Raw genomic sequence first — 23,557 nt, forward strand, 5'->3', positions numbered from 1 at the left:
CAGGAGAAGGTCAGGAAGCTAGGAAGGTGCAGACTGTGAGGCCTGGAAGGTGGGATGTTTTCTATCTACACTGGGAGCTGTCAAAGGCTTGGCCATGGGGAATAGTGGTGATTGGAGTAGTTACACCTGGCAGGAGGGAGCAGAGTGGTGGATTAGGGGCCAGGGGTTTGGCCGGGGCAGTGAGGGGTTGACCAGGTTGGTAGCTGTAGGAAAGGGGTAGGTGATGCCAGAGCCACTCTCCTGGAGGTAGAGTGTGAGGCTGTGATGACAGCTGGGGGCAGCGGGGTGGGCAGACATGGAAGGGGAGCAAAGAGTCGAGGCTTACAGGTGCTTAGAAGAGATGGTGGTGACATCGGGCACCGTGACAGGCATCAAGGAGGAGATGGTGGATTTTGGGGGGCCGTGGGGAAGCTGATGGGTCGTGGTCTGGCCATGGCGGACTCTGGGCACCCAAGGGTCATCTGGAGAGGGTGGCCGGTAGACAGCCAATGTGTGGGCAGTGGGCGGGCCAGGTGAAGCTTTGGAGAGAGTTGAGAGGGTCAAGCAAAGGGCCTGGGGCCAGCTTTACCTTCATTTAGGCAAACGTGGTGAAGCCCCTCCCGGACTGTGAGTGCTGGGGCCACGTAGACTTGGCAGCGTGCTCTCCAGGGCTGGGACGTCGGGGCGTGTAGGATTAGTTGGGCTGTTACGGTCATGCCGCCAGATGTTGTGGGAAGGATTTATAAAATTAAGAGCAAACCTATAATCCGTGTGGTTTTGTAGGTTGAGGCCTTGGTCCATAATCCTCTTAGTCGCTTCAGGAACACTGGGAGTAAATAGTCTACAGTGGAGGGTTATTATTGGTATTTATCAATAATATTTGCAGATGACAGTTCAGTTACCTTGCTGGTGTCTTTGTGACGATTTTCTGAGAACAGGGCTTTTCTCCTGCAGTTGCTGAGCTTGATTTCAGAGTTACATACAGAGCTTTAGGCACCTCAGGGCTGGTTTTGCCTCTGGTCCACGTGGTTGAGCATCTTCACAGGTGATTCTAAAGGTGATTCCCAGGACTGCCCGTGGTCCGTGGGGCCCGTGAGGTCATGGCCATGGCGTTTTATAGGAAGGGGGGCCGGGGCACCTGGCATGTGGCCTGGGCGCTGAGTGAGAAGCAGCCCTGCTTGTGGGTAGCGCTGTTAAGGGACGTGGTTCGAGGGGCCCGCGCTCTGGGCACATCAGGAAGGGCAGGGGCGAGGACTGGGGGTGCAGCTCTGTCAATGCAGAGCTCATTCTGAGATGTTCTTCTTGGAAAGCTGACTGCATTTTGATGTTAACTTGGAAAAGGAGGTGAAGCTTGACTGAAGTCCTTCAGTGTCCCGGGAAAATAGGACCTTAACAGGAAGGAATGAGGCTGGGAAGAGAGGGCCTCAGCCTCCCCCCGCGGGGAGGTCAGTGATGTGGGAAAAGGCACTGCCCTGTGTTCTGGGCTCAGGGAGTCCTCTTCCTGCCGGAACTTAGTAGTTTATTATGCTCTGGAGCAACAGCTCTTAATGGAGGTGGTTTTGTCCCCTCAGGGGCCGCTTGGCAATATCTGGAGACTGGTTGTCACAACTTGGGGGAGGAGTCCTGCTGACATCTAGTGGGTAGAGACCAGAGATGTTGCTGAACTTCCTGTAACACACAGGACAGCCCCACAACAAAGAATTACCCTGCCCCTGATGCCAGTAGGGCTGAGGTTGAGAAGCCATGGGCTACGGTTCCAGCAAAATCTTCCCATCCTCACCGCTGTCTGCTGGGGAGGACGCAGGGCTCTCACCACAGCCAAAGGAGGGTCCCAGAGTGAAGGTCTGGTTGAGAGAAGCCTGCGTGGCTACAGCCAGGAGACGGGCCAGGCCACCAGCGGTGTGTTTTGCTCATCAGAGTTTGGGTCCCTTAAATGGCAAATGAGGAGGGCCGACCAGGAGATCTCTGAGACCCTTTCTAGCTCTCACATCCCGAGATTCTAGAACTGACCCTCTCTCCTCATAACCTGAGCAGGATTCAAATAATTTGCGAAAAAAAATTTGATGAGATGCTATTTTCTTAGTCTTTCTTACCAGTTTTTACTTGCTGTTTTGTTTGTTTCTGAAAAGGTAAAAATTGTGTAATAAGTACATATTTTAAGTGTCTCCTCTTTTTAATAAAGAAGAACTGTGCTGATAAACATGAGAATGTTTGTTTTATTTCGAGGAGAAATGATTTTAATATATTTGAAACATTTCTGCTCAGTGATGAAAATTCCACGTGTGATCACTTACAGCAGACAGATACGTGCGTTTTAAGTGTCTCTCCTGGGATACACCCCGGCTGCGGGGACCTCCCCAGACATGTCTGGCTCTGAGAGGAGTCAGGGAGTGTGCTAGAGCCTGTGATTCCAGGGTGTCTGGGTGTCCCCAGCTGATGCAGCAGACGTGAAGTCATTCTGGATAGCTGTCTCAACTCCCACCGCCCGACACACACACACACTCAAACACACAGTATCCTGGGAGCTCTTGATTTTCTATATCAGCGAATGGCTAATGTGCACAAGGTGGCAAAAGCTGTTCCTCCATTTGAATTAGAGGAATAGTCTTCCTCCTTCTCCTGGAAATCTTTCCTATTAGTTTGCCAGATGTGTCACAATAAGTACCACGGACTGGGGGGGCTTGAACAACAGAGATTTATTTTCTCACAATTCTGGAGGCTGGAAGTCTGAGATCAAGGTATTGGCAGGGTTGGTTTCTCCTGAGGCCTCTCTCCTTGGCTTGTAGATGGTTGTCTTCTCCCTGTGTCTTCACATGGTCATCCTTCTGTGCGTGTCTATGTCCAAATTTCCTCTTCTTACAAGGATACCAGTCGTATATTGGATTAGCACCCACCCTGATGACCTCATTTTAGCTTAACTGCCTCTTTGAAGACCCTGTCTCCAAATACAGTCACATTCTGAGATACTAGGGGTTTGGACATCAACATGTGAATTTGTGGGGTTAGGGTCACAATTCAGCGCAGCTCACTTATGGAGATGTATAGTGTACCTGTAGATGTATAGGTTCTTTCTGGGATCAAACTTTACAGATCGTGATGAGATTTACACCTCTGCAAAAATACTACAGTGACCTATTACCCTACTACCTAGAATCCGTAATTGTTACCTGTTATATTTGCTTCATCTTTATGTATAGATTATATGACCCAATTAGAAGAAAGTTGTAGGCATCAAAACGTCAGCATGAATCTCTTAGGAATAAAGATGTTCTCCTGGGTAACCACAACACTCTCTGTGTTTTTCGCTTTGCAATTAGCCCGTACTCTATGGGGAGATAATTTGGCACTATGTGTGTATCCATTGATGATCCTTGACTGAATTCTTTCACTGGGGAGTTGCAAAATGGTGATTTTTCTAATTCTATCATTAGTTGGCATTAAAGTTCCAAAAAGGAACTGTAATGACCGATGTGTAGAAAAAGGGATTGGTGTAATAGTCACCTCTAACGGTAGCAAAATAAATTTCTTTCTGTGAATATTGCTATGGCCTCATAGGTTTTTATTTAAATCAATGCTTTATAATCAATTGCAGATTTTTTTTTAATATATCTTTATTGGAGTATAATAATTGCTTTACAGTGTTGTGTTAGTTTCTGCTGTACAACAAAGTGAATCAGCTATATGCATACATATATCCCCATATCCCCTCCCTCTTGAGCCTCCTTCCCACCCTCCCTATCCCACCCCTCTAGGTGGTCACAAAGTACCAAGCTGAGCTCCCTGTGCTATGCGGCTGCTTCCCACTAGCTATCTGTTTTACATGTGGTAGTGTATATATGTCAATGCTACTCTCTCACCACGTCCCAGCCTCCCCTTCCCCGGCTGTGTCCTCAGGTCCGTTCTCAACGTCTGCATCTTTATTCCTGCCCTACCACTAGGTTCATCAGTACCATTTTTCTAGATTCCATATATATGCATTAGCATACGGTATTTGTTTTTCTCCTTCTGACTTACTTCACTCTGTATGACAGACTCTAGGTCCATCCACCTCACTACAAATAACTCCGTTTCGTTCCTTTTTATGGCTGAGTAATATTCCATTGTATATATGTGCCACATCTTCTTTATCCATATGTCTGTCAATGGACATTTAGGTTGTTTCCATGTCCTGGCTATTGTAAATAGAGCTGCAGTGAACATTGTGGTACATGACTCTTTTTGAATTATGGTTTTCTCAGGGTATATGCCCAGTAGTGGGATTGCTGGGTCATATGGTAGTTCTATTTTTAGTTTTTTGAGGAACCTCCATACTGTTCTCCATAGTGGCTGTATCAATTTACATTCCCACCAACAGTGCAGGAGGGTTCCCTTTTCTCCACACCCTCCCCAGCATTTAATGTGTCTAGATTTTTTGATGATGGCCATTCTCACCCGTGTGAGGTGATACCTCATTGTGGTTTTGATTTGCATTTCTCTAATGATTAACAATGTTGAGCATCTTTTCATATGTTTGTTGGCCATCTGTATGTCTTCTTTGGAGAAATGTCTATTTAGGTCTTCCACCCATTTTTGGATTGGGTTGTTCGTGGGTTTTTTTTTGATATTGATCTGCATGAGCTGCTTGTATATTTTGGAGATTAATCCACTCTATGACATAAATCACAGCAAGATCATTTTTGACCCACCTCCCAGAGTAATGGGTATAAGAACAAAACTAAACAAACGGGACCTAATGAAACTTAAAAGCTTTTGCACAGCCAAGGAAACCATAAACAAGACGAAAAGACAACCCTCAGAATGGGAGAAAATATTTGCAAGCGAAGCAACAGATGTTGTTTTAATGCTCAAATTATCCCAAACTTGGCCAGTAGGGCCTTTCAAGCTGCTTTTTTCTGTCTTTTGAACAAGCCTCTTTTAGTCTTTGAGTACTACCTTGCTTTCTTGCACGGAAATGCCTTAGGCTCATCTTATACTTTCCATTTCCAGGCATGGGATCATCCATTTCTCCAAAACAGCTCCGATTCCATTTAGTGGAGAGTGGTATTTAGAAACCGAATCTGTATGCTAGGGGTGTTCACTATGGCTGGGGTCTTGTTATTTTCAGTGGCCAGAACTAAGGAAAAATAGAATCATGCGTTTATTGATAGTTCCAAATCACTTTAAACATTAGTGGGTTTAAGTCTTTGATTTTGTATTTCATAGCTCTTTGCTTGGCTCCTAATTCTGTTAATGCTGTTAACACATGCACTTTTTGCTGAACTCTACGAGATATATAAAATAGTTTCAAAATCATATGGTCTGTTACTATTAATAATGTAATTCTGATGGAAACATAGTATTTCTTTGCAGTTCATTTTGTCCTTAATATACATTCCACTAGAATGCACAGCCAGTATTGAATTCAAAAGTCATGTGAACGAACTCTTTTCCTTGTCAGGTTATATTGCCAACTTGATCCTCTAGTTAGGTTATTTCGTTTGCTTTTTAAATTTTGTTTTAAAATTATGGTTTGTTCTTTTTTTTTTTTAATCAACTTTACCGACGCAAAATTTAATAAATTCATAATAAAATGCACCCATTGAAAGTATTTTGACTAATATGTATACGCCTGTGTAACCAGCTGTTACAGTGGAGATCAGAAGTTTTTCATCAGCATGAAATGCTTCCCTTCTCCTCCTTTGAGTCAATCTCCTCTCCCTCCACCCAGACCCTTGGGCACCCAGTGTTGTACTTTCTTTTTCAGTAGATTAGTTTTACTTTTTCTAGAATTTCATATTAATGAAATCATAAATTGTATATTTTATTTCTGGCTTCTCTTACTCAGCATGTTTTTGAGAATCACAAATGTTGTGTGTATCAATAATACATTCCTTTTTATTGCTGAGTAGTATTCCGTTTTATGGAGATACAGAATTTATTTATCTAGTCACCAGCTGATGGATTTGGGATTTTGCAGTTTTTAGGAATTATGAATAAAGCTGCTCTGAACATTCTTGTACAAGTCTGTGTGTGGATAGGTGCATTCATTTCAGTTGGGTAAATATCTAGGACTGGGTTTGCTGGGCCCCACGTAAATGTATGTTTAATTTTATAAGAAAATGCTAAACTGTTTTCCAAAGCAGTTGTGCTGGTTTACATTCCGCCCAACAATTTGTGAGTATTTCAGTAGCTTCGCATCCTGACCACATTTAGTATTGTCAGTGTTCTTTTTTTTTATATAAATTTTATTTATTTATGTATATATGTGTGTATGTATGTATTGGCTGTGTTGGGTCTTCGTTGCTGCGCGTGGGCTTTCTCTAGTTGCGGCAAGCGGGGGCTACTCTTTGTTGTGGTGCGCAGGCTTCTCATTGCAGTGGCTTATTTTGTTGCGGAGCACGCGCTCTAGGCGTGCAGGCTTCAGTAGTTGTGGCGCTCGGGCTCAGTAGTTGTGGCTCGTGGGCTCTAGAGCACAGGCTCAGTAGTTGTGGCGCACGGGCTTAGTTGCTCCGTGGCATGTGGGATCTTCCCGGACCAGGGCTCGAACCCGTGTCTCCTGCATTGGCAGGCGGATTCTTAACCACTGCGCCATCAGGGAAGCCCAGTGTTCTTAATTTTAGCAATTCCCATGGGCATATTGTCATATCTTACCATTTTAATTTGCATTGTTCTCCTTTTGATTGAACTTCTGTTTTGAATAGTAAAGTATTTCTTAGTTCCAACATTAGAAGTCTATGAAAAAGTATATTTAGTGAAGTCTCAAACTTATTTTTTCTCAATCCTACTGTGGAAGGTGTGGTTTAAACGATTGGAGAATCTGTTGAGCACTTGTATCTGTGTTGGCACTGGGTCTTGAGTAGAAATGGAAATAGACCCTACCTTCAGAGAGTTTACATATTAGTGAGGGGACATAGGCATTGATCACATAGCCTCACAAATAAATGTAAGATCGTAACTTTGCTATGTGCTTTGTAGGCCAGATATAAGGAGAGGGCTAAGGCTGTGGTGTCTGGATTTCATCATGGTTTCCCAAGAAAAAGACGTTTACATGCTCCCTCCCTTAATACCTGTTGCAAAATTTCTAACCTGCTGTGACTCTGGGATCTGTAGCAACAGGTTCAACCCTTGGAAAATAACCAACACCCCACTATCGGAACCCAGGTCTGTGGAAGAACCACGATAAGCCTTCACTTAACTATTTGGTTTTAGATGAAGTTGTATGGGCTTGTTCCTTACAGAGTCCTGGTTGAGACAGACTTTCAGTGTTTTTACAAAAAATACATTGCTAACACCTGGTTTACATGTAATTTCTTCTTTTTTTTTTTTAAAGAAATTCACGTTCTTATTTATTTATTTATTTATTTATGACTGTGTTGAGTCTTCGTTTCTGTGCGAGGGCTTTCTCTAGTTGCGGCAAGTGGGGACCACTCCTCATCACAGTGCGTGGGCCTCTCACCATCGCGGCCTCTCTTGTTGCGGAGCACAGGCTCCAGACGCGCAGGCTCAGTAACTGTGGCTCACGGGCCCAGCTGCTCCGTGGCATGTGGGATCTTCCCAGACCAGGGCTCGAACCCGTGTCCCCTGCATTGGCAGGCAGATTCTCAACCACTGCGCCACTAGGGAAGCCCTACATGTAATTTCTTAAAAGCCCTTTTTAGTTTTGTTTTTAACATTGTAGATACTGGCACTGGATTTGAACCATTTCTCAGCGATTAAAGAATGTCAGTGTTACGTTATCAATGGTTGTTTTTTTTTTCCATTAGTAGGTTCGTCAGATATCCCCACCCAACCCAACCCCATCCCAAAACAGCTCATAGTTTTTAGATTTGAAACTTTGGTTTATGTTTTGATTTCCTGTAGGTCACCCTGACCTAGTATAGAACACCAGGGGTCTTCAGGGTGAGGTTGACTGTTACGTCTTAGATTCTTAGAAATTTTGATTTTATGTTATTGTTGTTATAATCATTGAATTCATACCATAGAGCTATTATCTACTCTATAAAAGGTTTTAGATAAGATGTAGTTTCAATCTGCTGTTCTAAAACTGGAACTTCCCAACAAATGCTGTCCTATTTGCAATTTTTACGCATGGTTAAAGTGACTCTGAAACATAGTAGAAATCATTGATGATGCACTTGTAAAGGAATTCTACAGAGAATATTTTTAGGAAACAACATACTTTTCTAATCCTGTAATTGAGATTTCATGTTTGAAAGCTTACTTCACTTTTTAAGAAGATGAATTCTGCTCTTTCAAGGTACCCAGTAGAGTAAATTATGATGGAAGTATTGGTGGCATTTTTTTCCCCCTGCCTGATCGCTCTCCTCTCTGACTTGCAGAAATTGCAAGGGAATTAGTATGCACATATTGTGGCACGTAGATTCCAAGAGTGAAATTCTAGAGTGATCAGTTTGGTTTTTATTTTTGCCAGTCACTGCCCTGGCAGGAGACAGATGGCACACTCAAGCTGAAGTAACCAAGGAGTGTTTAATAAAAGACTAGCTGGCAGCAGTGGGCAGGGATAGAAGAAACCAGCAAGGGTGGTGCACTACCCCCGGAGGAGGGTGGATGGCTGGCTACACTGGGGAACTTTCCTAACCTCTGGGTCCAGGGGCGAAGGAAGGGAGCAAGAGCTGGAACCTGGGGGAGAAAGTAGCTGAGGTTGTGGACCCTCAGCAGGGGCAGGGCCTTTGGCCACGGGACGCGGCTCACTTCTTGGAGAGAGCCAGGAGTATAAATACCCTGCCCTTATTCTCCTCCCACCCTAACTTCTCTCACCGGTACCTCCCATTGGAAGACCCAGACTGGAGGTCAGTGGGCCCGGGAGACTGTCCATGTGTCTACACGTGTCAGCCTCCGAGGGTTGTGAGCAGAGGAGAGGAGGGTAGAGTGGCCTGCGGGGTGGAGGGAGTCTATCCAGCACATTTGTAAGATATAGAACGGGGGGGGGGACTAAGAACCTTTGCGTTGGTCCTCACGTGCGCTGAATATCTAGTGCACGCGTGTGCTTAGCCCCGGCAGAGGCCAGAGAGGAATGGGGCTCCCGGTGGTCGGGTGGATCACAATGGGAGGTTTGTAAAAAATATCTAAAGATCTTTCCTTAATTTAAAATACCTAAACAGGGACTTAGCTGGCGGTCCAGTGGTTAAGACTCTGCACTTCCACTTGAGGGGGTGCAGGTTGAATCCCTAGTTGGGGAACTCAGATCCTGCATGCCACGGGTGTGGCCAAAAATAAAACAACAACAAACCACACTAAACAGAACCCCCAGCTCTTTTCAGCTAAGTTGTAATAGTCTTCGTTTTCAAGTGTTTGATACTTACTTTCCCATCACTGGAGGATGGTACAAAATCCGGGGAGATCTCTCCCAAAGGAGAGCTTCCCTTCCTCCAGGGCTACCTTTGGGGATGCAGAAGACAGAGCTGGCCTTTTGGGCAGGACGCATCCCCACAAGCTCTTCTTGTGTGTATGGAGAGTCCCTCTGAGCTGGGACTCCTGGGACCCACCGCACAGGCTCACCACAGCTTAAATGCTCAGAGCACGCTTTCCATTCAAGAGCTCCTGCAAGCTGTAAGTTGTCCTCAGGGCTGCCACATGGGGGAAGGAAGTGCTGCTGGAATAGATGCTGTCTTTTGTTGTTTTTGTTTTGGGGAACAGCTGCATCGTTGAAACACCCGAAGTACAACATTTCTTTCTGTTGTCTTAAAAGATTGATAACAATGCCTTATAGATGCACTTGTAAGTACTCATTATGTACTTATAAGGACATAACTTATAAGAAATGTAAATCACATCCTCCCTGTGGTGTGTGGACCCCACAGGCCGTATAGACCTTACCCCAGCAGTTGAGTGTAATTTAAGGCTGTGTTTATGTTGCCAAACAAATCCAGTGTAGATGATTCCAGCAGAAGGATGTTGGAGTTTAGCTTTTTCTCACCCATTTTTGAACATGTCCATCAAACCAAAGCCCTTTCTCTCCTAATTCCCTTGGAGAATTTCTTTAAAGTAGCACATGATTTTAAGAATCTCCTTCCTGCCAGGTGAATTCAGAGACGTGGGGTCCCACCTGGAGTGGAGAGGATGTAAAAAACATTGGGAAAAACATACACAAGTTGCCCCAGTTTGTGGGATTCTGTTTATCTTGGTACAGCCCTTTCTGTAGATTGTTGGAACCCTCTGAACGCTAAAGATTTGAAAACACTTCCAAGAGGCTGGATTTTCTCATGGAAGCAACATGATTTGGTGGAAAGATGGGGGCAACTCAGAAGACTGTGCTGGCTCTGCTTCTTGCTGATTAGGATCTAGGGAAGCCCCTATCTTTTCGGAGCCTGTTTTTCTTGGCTATAAACAACCTGAATCTTCTCAGATTTCCTTCATCGAGTTGTTTAGGGCCACCTGAGATATTTGATTGCCCTTCGAAATTTGCTTTACAAACAGAAAGGTGATGTTTTGTCTGCAGAGGGTCATGTGCCAGCAATGCAAATATAAAGTCATCATAATAACAATAGTAACTTTTGGACTGTTTTTCATCTGACATGAACGATTAAAGAAAATGTGTGTGTGAATGAGTGTATGTGTATCAGAAGGCATTTGTATGCACACTCCCATTTAAGAACGTACATCACTTCGTACAGTAGATCATCCCCAAATTATTCGTGATTTGACTCGGAAATGTGTGATAGGTTTTCTTGCAGCTGGTTACCTACCTACTAATGTTGGTCACAGGACTCTTATTTTGGTGGTGCATGCACGGGTTCCTGCACCACCAAAATAAGTTCCTGCACCACCACCCGACATGCACGGGTTCCTGAGTCAAACTTAGGCAAGTTCGTTAACTTGTTTGAACCTTAACTTCCTTATCGGTAGGGCCATCCTACTACCCACCTTCTAGGTTTGTTGGGCGAATTAAACGAAATAATGCACGTGAAATGCTAGGTTGGTGCCTGGCACATGGTCAGTTCTTGGTCAGTGTTCATGGTCATTGCCGTTACTACCACCGCTACTCACGTGTGTGTAGCTTGAGTTCTGAGTTGGTCTGACATTTAGGCCAGGTGACTCAGCAAGATCCTGAGTGAGTTAAAATTTCTTGTGTATAAAATTTCCATGGATAATCAAGGGCTGGCTGTTTTGGGAAACCTTCATTAATCATTGTGGCATGGTCTGAGTGCGGTTGGTAGGGATGCCCGGGTGTCCCTGGGCAACGCACCTAGCGTCCCTGTTTCTCCCCTCCCACGTGGGGGGATCAGATGCCGGCCGCAGGAGTCCTTCCTGAGATCCAGTTCAGGACTGAGGAAACGGTGGTCAGAGAGGACTTTTACACCGTGAGATGAAACGCGCTCTGTAGTAAGCCAGAGATACCCACCCCCGCCCAGGCATTGTAATCAGGTAACTCAGAACCCTTGGCAGACTTTCTCCGAAGGTCCTGTGCTTGGCTATCAGGTCGCCTTGTGTAATTGTCAGTTATTAGGTACCCTCATGAGCTTCTGGTTGACTCTCTAGAGGGCTCTTCTCTGTGTTCTGCCCCTCAGGTTGCAGTGAGTTCTCAGGTGAGCTGAGAAGCATCCAGAAGCAGGTGTGCTGTCCCAGGTTGCCTCTGTGGCCCTGTACGAATCTTCTAGGTCACTGTGCTTGTGGCCCAGGTGAATCCCCAGAGTGACCAGTGCTCAGTTTTGACACTGTCCTTTCCGGGTGACACATATCACATTATCACCAAAATCAGCAGTTTGTGGGAGAGACATGCAGATACTGAGGTATCTGCCCTTTTGCAGGACCTCCCAGGAACACAGTTTGTGAGGATGATATGATGATGAGGTAAAGGTAGTAATTTGCTTTTTAAATACAGTTGACCCTTGAACAACAGGGGTTTGAACTGCTCGGGTCTACTTTTGTGCATGTTTTTTTTCAGTAAATATACTGGAAAAAATTTTGGAGATTTGTGACCATTTGAAAAAACTTGCAGGCGAACTGTGTAGCCTAGGGATATCGAAAAAAATGAAGAAACATACAAAATATGTGTTAATTGTGTATGTTATTGGTAAGGCTTCTGGTCAACAGTAGGCTCTTAGTAGTTGAGTTTTGGGGGAGTCAAGAGTTATACAAAGATTTTTGACTGTGCGTGGGGGCCTGGGGGTCCGTGCCCCCCCCAACCCCTGCATTGTTCAAGGGTCAGTCGTACTCAGAAATGGGCCTCAGGGAGACTCAGTGTGAGGCCAAGAGAGGACATTTAGACACCAGGAAGCTCAGGCCTCACCAAGGTTTTCATGTGGTTCCTAGGGTCCAGGTCGGCGAGTCTTTCTGGGGGGCTCTGTTCACTTATATTTTTCTTCATCATTAATCGCAGGATCAGATCATCCTCTGACTCTATCTCCCCTCCCCTCTCTGCCTAGCGCTCTATCAGGCATGTGTTCCTTTGGCGTTCTGCACCAGCCACCTCTTACCTGCAATTGTCCTGGATACCCTCTCCCTGTCCCGCAACAAATTCGGCCACTCCCTTTGCTCCCAGGGCCCCGTGGATTCTGTCTGACTAGCACCCCCAGTAATATCAAAGGAATCTTACAGGGTCCTTTGATCATTATTGCTTCCCCCACCTGGGTCAGGGATGGTTTCAGATGTATCCTCGTAGCGGATGCTACAACATCAGGGGCCCAGGCTGTGCTCGGATACCATTTGTTGAAAGTGTCTCCTTTGCTGTTGGGATGCTTGTGCTAGAAATTAGAGGCACTGTAAAGGTAATTTCTCCTTCAAAGCGGGCCTAGTTGCTTATAGCAAAATACTGTGGCAAGAAGCTGGATTCCCAGCCTAGGAACTGCCAGCAAAGACCCCATGGGGACGGACCATCAGGGAGAGTGGGTGACTCGTTGGTCCCATGGCCAGTGGTCTACGCTTTAAAAAACCAACCAACCAACCAACCAACCACCAACCCAGCATGCATGTTCTACTGAGAGGGTCTTTATGATTATTTAAAAAAAAATAAAAGGCCGTAATCGTTAAGCTCCAGCCCAGTAGACAAACAGCCTGTAACTGTAACTCTTACCTGGCCAGGCACATTTAACAACTCTTAGTTATGGAAATAAGGTGATCAAATTATATGTGCCAATTAGATAAGATCATATTGGAACATTTAAAAATAGATGAGTAACTATGGACAACCAGAAGATAAAGTGGCACTAGTGGGCCAGTTGTAATCCAACCATGGGTGTCTCTGTCAGACCCACGTGGGCCTTTGTCACCCTCCATAAAATGTTATTGCGGTAATTCTCATTTGCCGCATTTGAATCACTTTTTAAAAAGTAGAGGTACCAGAAGGAGTGTAAGTTCGGTCCAGAGCTGGAGCTGGCTGTCATCTTCTCACCTCTCCATAGTGTGTTTATAAAAATCCTTTCCTGGGTCTTGAACTTTGAAAATAACTGAGTTCTTATTTCTGTCAATGTATCGAATGGTGAGTTTTACCTCCCCTCCTATCTTCTAGCTTTAAGTCAGTTTGCTTTTTAAATTGGAAAAAAAAAAGGCCTGAAAAGGACAAGTTAATATATGTCTTTTATTCTCCCATGTAGCCTCTTTGCAATTTGCTTATGCAGTTCTAACTTTAAGGTTGTAGATGTGATGCAAACCACTGTTATTTATAAATTTTAAAACGGAATATATCCACATTCCAAACAACTTTATCACGTACCGTCCTGTTTTATATATTTATATATAACCTGTTTTATATCCGGTGACAAATAAAACCTTGTAAATTTGCTCATCCTTGTTTCTGTAATAAAGTTATTAGCAGTTAAGTGGTCATGTAGAATTTATTTATCTATCCATATATCCTCTGTGTATGTGTATGAGAGAGAGAGAGAGAGAGAGAGAGGGAGGACTGTTTGATGCCACAATATCTTGATTTCATTTGAGTAGTAATTTCACTCTTTGAAGTGGCGTAGCATGGCTGGTATTACAAGTATATAAAACCACCAGCTTTTTATATTTCCTGTGTGTTTTGGGAGTGTATGAAGTTTTTGTAAACTTCTCTGTGTCTGTATTTCTTCTCAGCTTGCCTAGGCTAATACTGTGAGGTTTCAGAAAGGGAAGAATAGTTGACTCTTACTTGCTAAAGGGCCCCAAAGGACAGATTGGTGAAACTAATTGGGAGAATCCCAAGATTTAGTTGGATAAAAGCAGTGATTTTAAAGATGCCAATTCTTTGACTTTCTGACTTGGAGTATCAGGGTGCGTGTGTGCGTGCCTGTGTGTGTGTGTGTTCCCTTTTCTTTATTAGAACTTACCAGCGTAGAGTTTGACAGTATTTTTTTTTTAATTTTTATTTTATTTTATCTATTTATTTTATTTTTGCTTGTGTTGGGTCTTCGTTTCTGTGCGAGGGCTTTCTCTAGTTGCGGCGAGCGGGGGCCACTCTTCATCGTGGTGCGCGGGCCTCTCACTGTCGTGGCCTCTCTTGTTGCGGAGCACAGGCTCCAGACGCGCAGGCTCAGTAGCTGTGGCTCACGGGCCTAGTTGCTCCGCGGCATGTGGGATCTTCCCAGACCAGGGCTCGAACCCGTGTCCCCTGCATTAGCAGGCAGATTCTCAACCACTGCGCCACCAGGGAAGCCGAAGTTTGACAGTATTTTTAAGTAAATGTCTTTTAGGTGTTTTGGTGATCATTTTATTATTGATTGTTGTTAGTGCACTAGCTCTTGACTGCCTGTGGTAGTTGGAAAACAGTAGTCTAGAGAGTACCAAAAATAACTCATTTCAACCCAAACAAACACTTGCTGGCTTTGCCAGCCTCCATGAGTTGATGTGCTTCAGTTTCCCTCCCTTTGGCCTCTCCTAACCCCCGGTGGAAATTAGAGTGATGGGAGGGGTGGAGGTCAGCATCATAGTGAGTGAGAGAGGAGAGATTCCTGTAGAGCAAGAGCCATTGGTTGTAAACTCCAATCAACTGGTGTCCTTCTGCCATTCCCACCCCGACCCAGCTTCACCTGCCAGGTTTGTCCTAGAGATCAGTTTGGTTTTAGGCAGATCTTGGGGCTATTTTGGTTTTATTTAGGTGTTAATGCAAGGAAATGATTGACTTTTCCTGCATGGATTAAACACACACACAATCTGTCCAGCTTCTCCACTGGAGGTGAAGCATTTTCCTCGTGCCTAAAAAGTTCCTTCCCCACCTGTGCCACCTGCATTCCCTCGTCCCCATCTCCATGGATGCTTGGTGAAGGGAGGGAGGCTTTCAGAGACAGCCGAGGCACGCTTGTGGAAAAGCCTCATTATAGAGCTCATGTGTCTGAATATTGTACAAGTGACACGTTGATCTTGATTTCCATCTTCCTAGCTTTTAGAATACATCTGTAAAATAATAGCAAGATGATTGCGGGATTGGAGGAGATTTGTGTATCTGATATTCAGAAGATGCAATGTTAGTGAGTTCAAAATAGTCAGAGGCTGTGAATCTCAAGGGCTCTGTGTCCAGCTCCCGATGCCCACAAGCTGGGCTGGTCCTCCAGGTGGTGGGGCTGCCCTCCCCGCCTGCAGGGCCGCTCCCCGGAATGAAGCTAGACTGAGGCCCACCAGGCCAGGGTCTTGAGAGAGGGATTCCTGTCTGGACCAGGTATGTAATTTCTCTCTTCCATTCCTCCTTGTGCTTTTGGAAAACAAACAAGCAAAAAAACTATTTAGAAAGCAAAGTGGGACATTTAAAACACTGCAAACAGTTTGGGAAATCCAAGTGTCTGATGTGATTTCTTTTTAAAAATATCTTTCTTCTGGAGTAGTTGTCTATTTTGTTATGATGTATCTAGAAAAAAATTATTTGTGATCAGTTTTGTTCTTTTTCCCTCTCTCCTCCTCTGTTTCATGTATTTGGCTAATTTTTCAGATCCTTTTCTTTTCTTTACTTTATTTTTTCTTTTTTTTGGCTGTACCCACTTGCGGGATCTTAGTTCCCTGACCAGGGATCGAACCCGTGCCCACTGCATTGGAAGCGTGGATTCCTAACCACTGGACCGCGAGGGAATTCCCCAGATCCTTTTCTTAACAGTTTTAAAATTTAAAAATCCCCCTTGATGTTTTTAGATTATAAATTATAGAATTTTAGGACAAAAAGGGCCTTTAGGAATCACTCACTTGCTAAGCATCTTGTTGTGGTATGACGTTACTGGCACTTGTTAGAATAACTTTTCTCTGTTTTATTTGTTTTTTCCAGTGTCACCCAACTTCTCCTGTGACTTCCTTTGACAGGAAGTAGAATTAAATTGAGTGTCTTTTTCACGCTGGGTATGGTGTTAGGCGCATTCTATATGTTATCACCTTTAAGCCCAACAAGACTGGGAGAAGCCTGTTTTACCTCTAGTATGTAGGTGAAGAAACTGGCAGTCAGAGAGGACAAGAGGTTTATTCCTGGTAACACCACAGTAGGGTAGTGGTGTAGACAAGATCCACACAGGCGGATCCCTTTGTTGCTTGGGAGCCATGTGCGGGGTTGCATTCTGGAATTCTCCCTGGGAAGCCCTGGCATTGCCTCTTGCCCCCTCACTGGTCAGAGTCAGTGAGGAGTGTTTGCCTCTCACCCACTGCCTGTCACTGTTGACAGTCCCAGGGGCATGAACCTCAGAAAGCCAGACTCTGTCCTGGGGCTTTGATGGGAAAGTAAGAGGAGGGATGGGGAGAGCACGGTCTCCAAGGGGCTGCAGTTTCTAGCGGGGGCAGCCTGGGGTAGGGGGGTAGCTGGAGGGGGCGTGGGCATTGGGTGGGTCCGTAGGAGGAGCTGGCCTGACAGAATGTGTGTGTGTGTGTGTGTGTGTGTGTGTGTTGTGTGCTTGTGTGTGTGTATGTGCACAAGTGCGAGGTTACAGCACCTTTCTCCCCCGCAGGACTCATCCTTTCCCTCCTCTGCCAACCTACACTGCATTGGCCGGCTTGTGCAGTCCTTTATATTTGTGTATTGTTTGTCTTCCTCTGGAGGTTCTGCACCCTAAAAAATGGACCCTGCCTTGCATCGTGGTTACAGGTGTTGTTAAATGGCCTGCTTCAAAATGAGGCACGACAGCGTTATTCCCTAAGTCAGCTGTCTCCCCACCCTGCACCAGGGCAGCGTGGAGGGTAGGGCCTCTCCACTCAGGAGGGGGCAGGTTTAAGGTCTGAAGGGTAGGGACCTCCCTTGGGAAGTACTGGGTTGCCACGGGGTCCTGGCACCCAGGGGCCTCGATGCACAAAGAAGCGACTGAAAGCGAGGCGCGTCGTCAGAGTCTCGTATCCCTCCTGGCATCACTCCAGTGCCCACGTCTTTGCTTTGTTCTGTTTTGATCCTTTCATTTCTACCTTAGTACGTCTGGTATAAAATGCTTCCTTCGGACCAAGGGAAGTACCATCAGACAGTGGAAAACAAATAGCCATGCGTGATTTTTTTTTTTTTTAAGATGAAATTTGCATTATTTCACAATTTGGCAAGTATTCCCCCTCACAGGGCAGGGCCTGCATGTTTTGGAGCTTGATGTCAAGGAAAGCTGGCTATTTAATATTTTACCATCATGATCAGCAGAGCAATGTTTGTGGAGCTTTTATTATGTGCCACGCGTAGGATTATCTCTTTTAATCCTTGCAGCAGTCCTGTGAATCAGGTATTATTATATCACTCCCATCTTATAGATGAGGAAGTTGAAGCTCAGAGGAGTTAAGTAACTTGCCCAAAGCGCCCAGAACAGAAAAATGGCAGTGTTGGGAAGCTAGGAAGGAGATGGGGAATTGAAGGTACTTGTATACTAAGTAATCTGTAGTAACACATTCTCAAAGCATAGAGTTAGGAGCCCGTGGGATGATTTGGTCTGACCACCTAATTTATGGATGAGAAACTGAGACCCAGAGAGGGAAGGTGGGCTGGACCTACACATTGACTTTCAGAAGCAGTGGTGTTAGGTGCAGCCCAACAAATACTGATACGTGTACTCATCACTGATGGGCATACTTACTCCAGTGAGTGTCCGTACCTCTTCCCTCCCGCATCCCCGCAGATGGGCCCCTTTCCTGCCTTGGAGCACTTGACTTAGATCATCATTGGCATCCCCTCCCCAATCCCACAGGACCCAGCCCAACTCTCTTAGCGCCTGAAGACTCCCCTTACCTGGTTTTAGGTTCCCAAACTACAGGAGCTCTGAGTCTGAACCCTGGGTTCCAGTGCAGAAGCTGTAGAGAGGGACCAGCCAACGGTGGCCTGTGTTTTTATAAATAAAATATCATGGAAGCACAGCCGTGTCTGTTCATTTACATCTGTGGTTGCTTTTGTTCTGCAGTGGCAGAGGTGAATTGTTGCAACAGGGACCGTGTGGCCTACAAAGACTAAAAAAAATTTTTTTTTTTTTGGTTGCGTCCTGTGGCTTGTGGGATCTTAGTTCCCCGACCAGGAATTGAACCCCTGCCCCCTGCTGTGGAAGTGCCAACTCCTAACCACTGGACCGCCGGGGAATTCCCAACAAAGACGAAAATATTTACTCTGATCCTTTAAGAAAATGTTTACCAGTGCCTGCTGTAGAAGAATCAGTTAAACCTCTAAAGCCAGACCACCTCAGATCTACCTTTCTGTGTTCGTAAGCTTTTGCTACAAAGTTTGGGGTCAGTGAGGGGACAGCAGAGGGGAGGGAGTGGCATATGTCCAGCCAGTTCCTTCAAGTACCTTAATCAGTAGCTCTTAATACAAAGACTCAAAGGTTGTATGTTCGCCTGAGCACTGAATTTCCCCCCGCCTCCCTATCTTTGACCTAGTTACTCAGATCAAACCATTATTCTTCTCTTTTCTTTACCTGCCACTTCTAATCCATCGCCAGGTCCCATTGCTTCTCCAGATTACATCGCGAAGCTGCCCTCCCTTCTACGTCACTGCTGCCACCTGGTCACTTCGGGCCTGGGCTGTGGCATCAGCTCTTCACAGATCCCGGCAGGTCCTCTTCCGCTCCCAACCCTTTTATTTTTCACACAGCAGCAAGTTCCTGTCTTCCAACTCACCACTCTCTTTATTTCCTTCACAGCAGGCAGTACAGTCTGTCATGATCTTGCTTATTTATTTCTTGACTGACTTACCGTCTTCTTCCCCCTCCAGAATCCAAGCTTCAAGAGAGCAGTTGCCTTATTGTATTGTTTTGTATTCACTAATGTACCCCCATGGTGCCTGGCATGCAGTGGGTACCATATGGGTGAGGGAATGGAAGAGGGTGGGTGGTGTTGGAAACATCCGTGGAAATGGCATATCAGAAACATCAAAAGGGATTGTTTGGAACTGACGTGTACACTCTGCTATATTTAAAATGGATAACAAACAAGGACCTAGTGTAGGCACAGGGAACTCTGCTCAATATTATGTAACAACCTAAAAGAATTTGAAAAAGAATAGATACATGTATATGTAGAACTGAATCACTTTGCAGTGCACCTGAAACTAAGGCAGCATTGTTAATCATTATACTCCAGTACAAAATGAAGAGTTAAAAAAAAGTGGGGGGCATTGTTTCAGAGTATAAAACATGTATCCAGCTCCCTGCTCCATTTTGCCAGGGGTCCTGCCTCATTAACCCCTATCCCCAAGCATGGTCCCTCCCCTGCGAATTGGGGGTCACACTGAGGGAGTCCTTCGTTACAGCTGGGAAAGGGCTTTATCCCTCAGAAGTGACGAGAAGGAAGAAAATGGAAACCATTGCTCTAGAACAGTGTTTACCACGCTTTTTGGACCCAGATCCCCAGTAAGAAGTGTATGTTACTTTGTGATCCACTGTACGCCAACACGCAGGTGTACTCACACACACATTTCACAAAATATTACTTTAGTACAGATGCTTTCTAAGCTGTTCTATTTGGTTCTAGTCTGTTCCATGAAGGCAGTGCTGGTTGTGACCCATTACATTGACTGCATGCCCCATTAATGTATCATGGCCCACATTCTGTAAACAATGTTTTAAAATACGGTTTATCCTCAGGGACAACCTAGTAAAGAGACCCGCAGTGAAGGCCCGATGTTCGGCAGACTGACCAGTGCTGCCTTGCGGGTCTGCAGAGCTCCGGGAACAGGGAGAAATTCATGGGCTGCCAGGGATGCCCCTGGATCCAGACCTCTCAGGGAAAAACAAGTTATCCTTAGAAGTTAGATTTAAGATTTAATTTAGTTGTTATTCTTATCTCTCTCTTTCTTTAAAACCCTTCTCACTAATCAGTTCTTCCTACAATATAGGTTCTCCTGGTCTCTTTTTCCTGCTATGTACTGATGTTTTTATTGCTAACAAGGAATTGTCTATTATTCCCCAGGTGCTTTTTAATTAAAACAACAACAACAACTTGGCTTCATCCGTATGTTTTTACTCCTTTTTCCTTTTCACATTAGTTTTCTCAAACTCTGTGTGTGTGTGTGCGCACGCGCCCGTGTTCATGTAAGAAAGATCTTCCTTCACCTCTCCCTTCCTTCACAGACATGTTTTTGTCTTAAATATATATATTTATATATATAAAATATATAAAAACATATTTATAAATATGCATTTTATATATTATATATTTATAAATATAGAAAATATGTATATTTATATATTTTATAAAAATATTTTACCTATATAAATATATATAAATATTTTTCAAAGATGAAAATGTGTCTATGAATAGAAATCTTTCTTCCCTTATTAGTTTGAATTCCCTAACATTTAGTGGTCCATGATCCTCACAGTTATTATGGTTAAAAAAAGAAATCCATATTCTTTAGATGAGATGCAGATAATTCTAAAAGCTCTGACCCTCAAACTTATTACACGACTCTAATCAAATTACACCCCTTTTCTCCCCTGTTATGGGCGTTACATGTAATTTTTCCTGGCCGAATAAACTTGAGCATTCTGTACTCTGCATAGTTCCATTTTAAAAGTTTTCAAGTAAACCTTTTTACTATTCTGAACTGTTGCATGAAACCAAGGAGAACGCTTGCAAATAAGATGCGGTGCCAGCCTCTTTAATGCTCCTTCCAGGCTCTGCCTAGAGCTCTCCACTGGAAAATCATTGGAGGGATTTGAGGGATCTACAGTGTCCCCATAGGTGTGTCCTGAAGATGCTTTTTTGGCTTATTTTTTTCTCTCTGGAAATTCTGAGTGTGAGATACTGAAATTAGTGTTTGGTCTGTGAAAACCTGTCACAGTTCCAGACCACGCTCACCGTAAAATGCAGAACTGATCAAGGTAGGAACCGTGATGATCCCAAGCTTAGGCACATGCCTGCAGTGAACAGATACTGTGAGCGTGTGCTGACCAAGTTTGGAATTAAACCTTAGCTTGGTGATCATTTTGCGAAGACCCGGGCAAAGGAACACTTCTAGTAGGCAAGTCAGAATTGGCTTCCTGAGCAAGGGAGAGGTAACATGGAGTGAGGGGTTCATAGAAGGGTGATGGGGGGGGTGGGGTGGAAATAAAGTGAGGCGTCTTAGAAAGTAAGAAAGCTCTCCAGAGCGCCCTTGCTGAGCCGGGACCAATGGCACTCCAGAAGATTAATTCTTAGTCCTCACGTGGAAGGTCCGCTTGCTGGAGGCCCCACCCACTGCCTCTGTTGGAATTTGGTGATTCTTTCATGATGGGAAAATCAGATATGGAAAGCATGGTCCAGCCAGCTTTGCCTTCTTTCTTCTGTCCAAAAGGAGCTGTTCGCGATCCCCTCCGCCCTCCGCCATTTATCGAATGCCTGTACGTTCTCACTGTTCTAGGTGTTTCCTCTCATGCTGGACCGCACACCCGTCTCTAAGGGGGTCTTTATTTTGCCGCTGAGGAAGCCTGGACTTTCTACGGGACCCTGACTTGCCCAAGGCCACACAGGAAACATCTGTCTGGCTTTAGAAGTCCCGTTCTTACTGTAGCTCGGCCTGCCTCTTGTACCTGGATCACTTACCTTGTGATCCTCCCCGCACCCCAATCCTGCGGGGTCTTCCCCTTTTTCTTTTGGTAAATAGTGTAGTCTAATAAACAAGATGCTGAGGATTAGGGGAAACCGCCTTCTTGGCTTATTGTTATCTCCCTTCATTTGTTTGTCATATTTTTATTCCCTGTAAGATTAAACGGCCCCACCCTGAAAGCCACCTTGATGGAAACAGCAGCCCCGTGTGGTTCCCAGAACCAGGGTAATCTCATTGCAGGAACGTTTGGGTTGCACGTGGGCCCTGGCCCTCCAACTAGCTAGTTGGGAGCCTCGTCTTCAAGGGGGTTAGAAAGGGAGTCCCCCTGGCACAGGGCTCGACAGGGAGCCTTTGATGGACTCAGGCCCGGACCCCTGCTGCGGAGGAGTTGACTGGCTTTTGCGGTTTGCTTTTACATTATCCAGATTTGGTAGTTACTGGTCTTCCCCCACGCCTCTCAGCATCTTGGCTTTTGCTTTCTTCTAAAAAGTGTGCTGCACAGCTTTTCTCCAAAGGACAGAATGGAAGGTCCAGGGCTGATCATTGGTGGCCTGCCTGCTTTACCCGGAAAGTGTCATTAGTCCCCCTTCCGGGCTTGAAAATGTACGCATGGAAGGAAAGACCACATAAGGGCGTTGAATTTTCCAAAGTTGAAATCTTTCATTTCTTTAAACATCCGGATGGTTAAACTGGGAGCTTTGGTGTTTAGCCCAGGCAGGTTGGCCTGACTGGGGACTGTGTTTGGGGTCAGGCCTGCACTTGGGGGGCGGGTGGGGGGAGCAGTGGGGGAGGGGGAGCAGAGGCTCCAGCCCCGGCCCTTGGCTTTGAGCAATTCCCTGTGCTGAGTGCACGGTGGTGTTGATAGTAAAGAATTTTAAGGGGTTCTGTGAGTAAGTTTGTAAGTAAACTATCTGGTAAGCTGATGACTGAAATACAAATTTTTAAAACTTTAAAGATTTTAGGAATAATTTATTTTTAGTTCTCCTTCTAAGGGATTTTCTTGGACTTTGCCCCCCCGCATAATAGTTAAATGATTTTCTTGTTTGCTTTCTAAATCTTCCTGTAGTATAATAGTTGTGAAAATTAGAGAGTCGCTGGCTGGAAGCATGGGGTGGGTGTGGGTTTATGTAATTTGACTTTTTTTCTCTCCAAATCAGTAAATGTTTACAAATGACCTTATCAAACAGCTTGGGTACATTCGGTCACTTGAAAGCGATCAGTCAGAACTGACTGCCCATCAGCCTGCCGCCAGAGCCAGCGGGCCTCAGGGGCAGGTCTTACATTTGTTTTATAAAATGCTGCGTGCCCAGAACGAAAGTGTCCAACTGAAAGTGGCCCTCCGAGCAAGTCTCCCTCTTTCCATGGAACCAGTTTGATAAAATTTGTATTTTAAAGTTTCTGACTTCTGAAGATTCAGGTCTGGAGCAAAATCCAGAATGGAGGATATCAAAAAATAAGTACTGGATTCTGGCTAAGGTTTACCACTGCTGCCTGAGTTCTTTTGTTTCTTGGGGAAGGTCATTACAGAATTCCATTTGAAGCTTAAATGTCATTCTTTTGTTAAGCAGGAAAAAACAAGTGGATTACTTTTCTGTTTTTGTAAAGTGGCACCGATGTAATATGGTTTGAAAGCATAACCCTCGAATTTTTAAAGCAGAGACAGAGTTTTGAGGGTGTCTCTGCCCTCTTTTTCTCTCAACCCTTGATACCTGA

At 44.9% G+C, this 23,557-nt stretch overlaps 1 protein-coding gene across 6 annotated transcripts in view; it reads left to right on the forward strand.

The window, feature by feature from the left end:
- The window catches only part of FOXN3 (forkhead box N3), a 406,382-nt gene that overhangs the window by 196,347 nt on the left and 186,478 nt on the right, over positions 1–23,557 (forward strand). The gene's annotated exons all lie outside the window — the stretch shown is intronic.

Source organism: Balaenoptera physalus, assembly GCF_965194825.1.
Source record: "Balaenoptera physalus genome assembly, chromosome: 2".
In the NCBI taxonomy this organism is placed as follows: Eukaryota; Metazoa; Chordata; class Mammalia; order Artiodactyla; family Balaenopteridae; genus Balaenoptera; species Balaenoptera physalus.